Below are 7,500 nucleotides of genomic sequence, written 5' to 3'. Positions count from 1 at the left end.
AGACACACACACACACACACACAGGCAGAGAGGGAGGGAGACACACACTCTCTCAGACACACACACACACACACACACACAGGCAGAGAGGGAGGGAGACACACACACTCTCTCAGACACACACACACACACACAGGCAGAGAGGGAGGGAGACACACACACTCTCTCAGACACACACACACAGGCAGAGAGGGAGGGAGACACACACACACTCTCTCAGACACACACACACAGGCAGAGAGGGAGGGAGACACACACACTCTCTCAGACACACGCACACACACAGGCAGAGAGGGAGACACACACACACACACACACACACACACACACACACAGTCACTGAAAACCTCACATGCAGAATATGGGACAAAATAGCATTCTTAATTAAATGTTTTCCTGTTTGCACAATACACATATTATTCTAAACAAACCAACTCAAAGCATCAGTAAACCCTCTCTCTCTCACTCCCTGTCCCTCTCTACCTCCCTCTCCCTGCCTGTCTCCCTCTCTCTCCCCCTCCCTCTCACTCCCTGTCCCTCTCTACCTCCCTCTCCCTGCCTGTCTCCCTCTCTCTCCCCCTCCCTCTCACTCCCTGTCTCTCTCTCTCTCTCTCTCCCCCTCCCTCTCCCTGCCTGTCCCTCTCTCCCTGCCTGTCTCCCTCCCTGCCTGTCTCTCTCTCCCTCCCTCTCCCCCTCCCTCTCTCCCTGTCTGTCTCTCTCCCTCCCTGTCCCTCTCTCCCTCCCTGTCTCTCTCTCTCCCTCTCTCCCTGTCTGTCTCTCTCCCTGTCTCCCTCTCTCCCTCCCTGTCTCCCTCTCTCCCTCCCTGTCTCCCTGCCTGTCTCTCCCTCTCTCTCCCCGTCTCCCTCCCTGTCTCTCTCTCTCCCTGTCCCTCTCTCTCCCTCCCTGTCTCTCTCCATCCCTCTCTCCCTGCCTGTCTCTCTCTCTCCCTGTCTCCCTCCCCCTCCCTCCCTGTCTCTCTCTCTCTCTCTCTCTCCCTCCCTGTCTCCCTCCCTCCCTGTCTCTCTCCCTCCCTGTCTCACTCTCTCCCTCCCTCTCTCTCTCCCTCCCTGTCTCCCTCTCTCCCCGTCTCCCTCCAAACGAACCAACTCACAGCCTCAGTAAACCTGGCTCTACGATAGATATCAAAGTCAGGTGTCTCAAGAAGCTTTTAGAATAATGTGATTGAATGTTTTGCCCCATAAATCCCATAACTATAAACGCCTGAAATTAGAGCTGCAACGATTAATCGACGAATCGATTATTAATATAATCGCCAACTATTTTGTTAATCGATTAATCGTTTTGAGTAATTTTTTTAATAAAAAATGTCCTAATTCTCTGATTTCAGCTTCTCAAATGTGAATATTTTCTGGTTTCTTTAATCCTCTTATGACAGTAAACTGAAATATCTGTGTGTTTTGGACATAACAATACATTTGAGGACGTCAACATGGGCTTTGGAAAATTTATAAAAAAATTCACCATTTTCTGACATTTTACTTCCCAAAACACTATCGATTAATAATCGATTAATCGAGAAAATAACCGACAGATTAATCGATTATCAAAATAATCGTTAGTTGCAGCCCTACCTGAAATATGACTAACTCTTTTCAGATGCTTCACTATCATGCAACGGTAACACTTTGCAATAACCATGAACCATATTTTTTTTAATATATTTTTATTTTTTTACTATGGAAAAGGGGTAGGATTAAATAAGTGTATACTTCTTCCTGCTCCTTTTCGGGCATGTCACATCAATACAGATAATTTTTTTTCTTTTTGTGAAGTCTTTTAAACATAAATTTTGTTTGTTGTATTTTTGTGCTTTTCATTTAGTTTTGTATTGTTTTTGATATGTCTGAAATAAAATTAAAAAATTAAAAAATTATATTGATTAATATAATAATAAGCGTTAATTAACTGTTACAATAAGGGTCACAGAGAGGTACATTTTTTATATATTTTTTTTTAACCTTTATTTCTACGGGTAAATCCCATTGAGACCGAAGACTCTTTTACAAGGGAGACCTGTTTTCCTTTCCCACGTTACCATTCACACACACATTCATAAATCGATAGCAGCAGGCTAACTATCGACATTCACACGAGGCATGGTGGGTGAAGTGTCTTGCCCAAGGACACAACAACCATGACACAGGTGGCAGGGCGGGGATCGAACCTCCAACCCTTTGATCATCAGCCGACCCGCTCTACCAACTGAGACACAGTCGCCCAAGTTGATTAATTAATTATGCTTAAGTGTTGTTACAAAAATGACATTTGTTAACAGTTAATTAATGTTTATTATTATATTAATCAACTGTTGGTTCATGCTTGAGTAATGTATTAACTACGGTTAATACAGGATATTTATAAACATTAAATAATGTAGTAATTAATACCTTAGTTAACATGAACACCATTAGTAAATGCTTACTAGACATTAGTTAACGGTTAACTAATGGTTAGTTAACCCTTATTAAGCATTAACTAACCATTAACTAATGTGCCCTTATTGTAAAGTGTCACCCATGCAACTCTCCAAACTACATATTTAGAAGGACTTGGGTTAACAGGGCCTTTAAGTAAACGTCTTTGTTTTGTTCAGAATGCGGCAAAAATCACACCATTATCATTTTAATATGGTTTCCGATGAAAATGAGAATAATTGTTTAAATATATTGCAGAAGACAGTGCTTGTATTGCTCAATTGCGTTGATAATGTTAACTTTTGTTTTACATAACAGTAACGAACGCCACCTTGAATTAAAATTGAATTGATGATGACCCATATTGAAGTCACGCAGACACAAACAAACAAACCAAACTACACGAGATTTCATCCTGATTCTAGCTATATGGTCTAGATGCAGCCGCTGCCGCCTACCAGTGCAGCTCGGCCAAACATGCCAAAAACGCCCATATCTGCCAAACACGCCCATATCGGCCAAAAACGCCTACAGCTTGTTGCTATGGTTGCTCTGCACTAAGCTGTGTGACGTTCTTCCTGTTCCGTTCTGTTGGTTAATATCGCGCTAGCCAGCTAGCTGCTCTTGCTGCCGTCGATGTTGAGACCATTTCACCAGCAAAATGTTTAAAACAGGACATTACAGCACAGTTAAAAACAAGAGAATCAGCATCCGCAACATTAAACATGAATACTAAGTGCTCATAGTACAGGAGTTACGTCTCCAGCGAGAGTATGGATTACAACAGTCAGCTGGGACTGAAACAGACACCCCACTGCTCTTCTATATCAGGTAAGTCAATACAAATGTTTTATTCGCCTACTTCGTTACCTAATGTTATGTTTGTGTTATTCAAAGGATTTTGTTGGTTAGAAAATAGCTTAACGTTACAGACCAAATAGCTTCTTTATAAGTCTTATCTGAATGATAATTAGTATATGATAAAAATGATTAACATGTGTTTGTTTGTATATATTAAATTAGACTGGCATCTGGTCAGCATATGAGGTAACAGGTTAGGTGTTACTGTTAACATTATTTTGGTGGCAATGTATAATTTATTTGACTATGTTAATTAATGACTAACATGATTTTTATGTGATGTGTCTTTTGTGAATAGATTTGCAAGCTACGAACACCTGATGACATTTTGGAGCTTTGCATCAACAAAATGGTCTGGGTCTCCATAGCCAAATCAGCTGCCTAAAGAAATTAAGTTGTCACGCCTGCACGTCCTTCAAGTTCAATGGTGCTTTGTTGGTAGTTACATACTTTATAATACATAAACAAGATGTCATTGTATTTGTGGAGACTTAAAGGCTAAACTAGCGACTCAGTCCCCTCAAATACATCAGTGTAATTAAGTGACTGTTTTTCTCTATTTTTAGGTGCACATGAACTTTGTACAACATTTTGTCAAAATCAATGAATATCTCCTCACAATATGCTACCTGTCCGTACTGTCTGAGCGCTGAACAAAAATCTGATGTTGATACACAGCCTACATGCTGTGTTTTCGCACATCATTCTTTTTAGTTTTAGTTTTATGTTTCTGTGTACCTTGTGTTAATGTGTATGCTTTACTGCACTGCTGTGTGTCGGCCATGACCCTCTTGAAAAATACCTTTCAGTCAGAAGAAATGGATTAAGGGCAGTTATATATGTTTGATTGCAATGAGCCTCATGAGAGACTCTGCTTCTGTTCCACATAGCGAGTCTCAGAGCTATACATCTGAACATATTTAGTGGGCTTTTTCAAAAAGCTCCAGTTCTTCCATACGTGCAGTAATCACAATTAAACAGTACTTGCTGGGTTGCCAAGGTGGTTGTCCGCAGGTTTGGGGGCTGCCTTTATTTAATATATTGTGTATTTTCTGATAACAAAGGTTTTTTTGTCCCAGAGAGCCTGCAATTCATATCAAATCAAAGATGTCACTGACCAATGGGTCTGCCATATTCAGTGTCAAAAACTTCTTGTCTGTTTTTGCTACACTTTGCATTTGATGATTTCCCACAAAGTGCAATGTTTCAACATATTTTTAAAACAAAACTCATTTTCATATCATTGTTGAGAAAATATATTCATAATTGTTTTGTCTGTAAATAAACTATTTGAATATTTGGGTCATTGAAGTCCATCATTTAAGAACCTGGGAAAGTGTCTGACTACACAACAACAAAAGCAGAACAGTTCATCAAAATAATATATTTTTTTAAGATACTTAGACACTTTACAAAAAAAGTGCATTATGCACATACAATCAGTATGGAAAAGCATGTGAGATGTAATATTAATAATACTTATATAAATATATAGCCTATATATAACATTATTATAATTTAATAATACTTCAGTCTCTTATAATATTATTAGCGACTGAAGGCTATTTACTTTTTATACAGTCACATAACAATGTTAAATCTAAACTGTCACGAAGCATCTCAGTCCTGGGTAAAGGAAAGCATATATTGGATCACAAATCATTGCATATTCTTTACTGCCCAATGATCTTACCTTATTTAAATTACTGTGTGGAGGTCTGGGGGACCACTTACAAAAGCTCACTGCAACCACTAGTCACACTTCAAAAACGAGCCATAAGAATAATAAATAAAGCTGGATATTATGATCACACCAACCTCCTCTTTTTTCCCGCATCATAAAGTTCAAGGACCTGGTTGAATATCAAGTTACACAAATCATGTTCAAAGCTAGAAACAAACTGCTACCAGGTAACATTCAAAAACTTTTTTTTGACAGAGAGGGGGGTTACAATTTGAGGGAACAGTTAAACTTTAAGACACTGGCTGCACGCATGACTTTAAAATGTCATTGCATCTCAATTGGTGGTGTGAAACTGTGGAATGGTATGAGCACGGAGCTAAAGCAATGTCCAAACATGATTCAGTTAAAAAAAAAATTCAAAGCAATGATTTTTAACAGGTACAGGGATAAGGGAGAGATTTAAGACGGAAAGTATGTATGTGTGGATATGGATATGTGAGTTGTACAAATATGGAGATATGGACATATGAATTGTGTTGATGCATATGGTGGATGGATGTATTTTTGTATGGATGTATAGTGGATATTTCATTTCATTTTTCGTTTGATTTTTGTTTATCCTCAGGAGACCAATTGAGGGGTGGCCCTCATTTGCAATGGTGTCGAGTATATATGGATATATGGATTGTATAAATATAATAATAATAATAATAATAATAATAATAATAATAATAATAATAATAATAATAATGATAATAATAATAATAATAATAATAATAATATAAAAAATTATTATAAAGTTATTGAGCTGTGGAAAAGGGGTTGGATCAAATAAGTTTATACTTCTTCCTACTCCTTTTCAGGCATATCAATTCAATATGTTATTTGTTTATTTTTTGGGTTTTTTTGTTTATTTTTATTTGTGAAATCATTTGAACATATTTTTTATTGTATTTTCATGCTTTTAATTTGTCTTTTTTTGATATGTCTGAAATAAAATTGAATCAAACAATTGCATAGAAAACCGACGTGATAATGTTAAGTCTAGCAGTAATCATACATGCTCACAGTTTCAATAAGCACTACTCATAAAAGAGGGGTACTACAACTGCTAATAGGGATGCTAAAGGAACACTAGAGCAGAGAGGTGTGTATATCCTGCTCTGTCCGCAGCTGCGAGGGACTGCTGCGCGAGGACTCTGCCGCCTGTCAGTGCTCTAGGACGGGGGAGAGGCAGGGGAGGCACCCGCTGATCGTTGATTAGAGTAAAGAGCGATACTTGAGCGAAAAAGTCACCAATAACACCAGAAAAAGTAGCTAGATTTGTCTCTGGTCGCTTTTTTGAAGAAAACGTCGCCAGAGGTGTCTGAAAAGTCGGTAAATATAGCGACAACATCGCTAAGTAAGCAACAATGGGACTGAGCTGCGGGCTTGAATTAGTTCTGTAGCGTTACGCATGCGCACGAGCTGTAGGCGTTTTTGGCCGATATGGGCGTTTTTGGCAGATATGGGCGTGTTTGGCATGTTTGGCCGAGCTGCACTGGTAGGCGGAAGCGGCTGCATCTAGACCCTTCTCGATTCTAGAGCCGTTTACAGTAACAGAGCGGCGGAAGTTGCTCGGTGAACCAGTATTAAATTTCCGATTTGTATCATAATAAAATGACTTTTTGTTTATTTGGATTAAGCCGAAATCATCACAAACAACTAGAGAATGTAACAAAACTTAAATAGTGCCGATACAGAAAAACATTTTGTCCTAGAACCGTGTTTAACTTTAAATATGACGATTTATGAATGGGGGCTGGTCTTGAGTGACGCGCCATCAGATGAGATAACGAAGGTTAAAATGGAGACTGGTGGGGATCGCGGAAGGATGTCGTTTATATAAGCGCCGGTGGATTTCTTATTTTACCACCGAGAATCAGCGCTTATCCACCGCCTACTGAATCCGAAAACAGAGGCCTATGAGCGGGGACATTTCATAATATCGACGGCCAAATATTCGGACATTATTTCACATTGATGGAAAGCCGTTGGTACAAGGCGGCGAAGCTGGTTTCAAGTTGGCTATTCGAGAAATTCATCAGCGATATATTCTTGTTGTTTACCCCGAATTAGGCATCAGTAAGACGGCTAGCAAACCCCTCAGCCCTCGCTAGTAAACCCCTTATTTGTTTACGGAAGACTGTGTCGAATATACACCTTAAAAACTAACTTCACAGCGATGGTAGTAGGGCGAATGAGTGGTCGGGCATTTTGGCATTTCTACACTGGAGTTAGCCAGCAGTTAGCTCGGACGGATGCTAACCAAAGCTCCAGGATTCTGAGCGCGGCGAGACGGAGAAGGGGGGCGGCGGTTGGGTGAAGATGGTGGGATGAAGCCGTTTGGTTTTCTGGGTCATAATGTCGGAACTAAATTATTTTTTAACAGATTTAGAATTGAAATAATAGATAACAACTCGATGGAGGAATTTAGAGGGAGGTTGCTTTCTTCACCGAGCACTCAAGGAAATAGCTAAA

The 7,500-nt window shown here is 39.5% G+C and overlaps 1 protein-coding gene across 1 annotated transcript in view; it reads right to left on the bottom strand.

The window, feature by feature from the left end:
- LOC307270190 (putative acidic leucine-rich nuclear phosphoprotein 32 family member C) overlaps positions 1 to 7,500 on the bottom strand; it is an 18,532-nt gene that overhangs the window by 10,783 nt on the left and 249 nt on the right. The window lies entirely within an intron of this gene.

The sequence above is a fragment of the Ammodytes marinus genome (assembly GCF_949987685.1).
Source record: "Ammodytes marinus genome assembly, chromosome: 25".
Lineage (NCBI taxonomy): Eukaryota > Metazoa > Chordata > Actinopteri > Uranoscopiformes > Ammodytidae > Ammodytes > Ammodytes marinus.
This window is presented reverse-complemented; position numbering and strand designations above follow the sequence as displayed.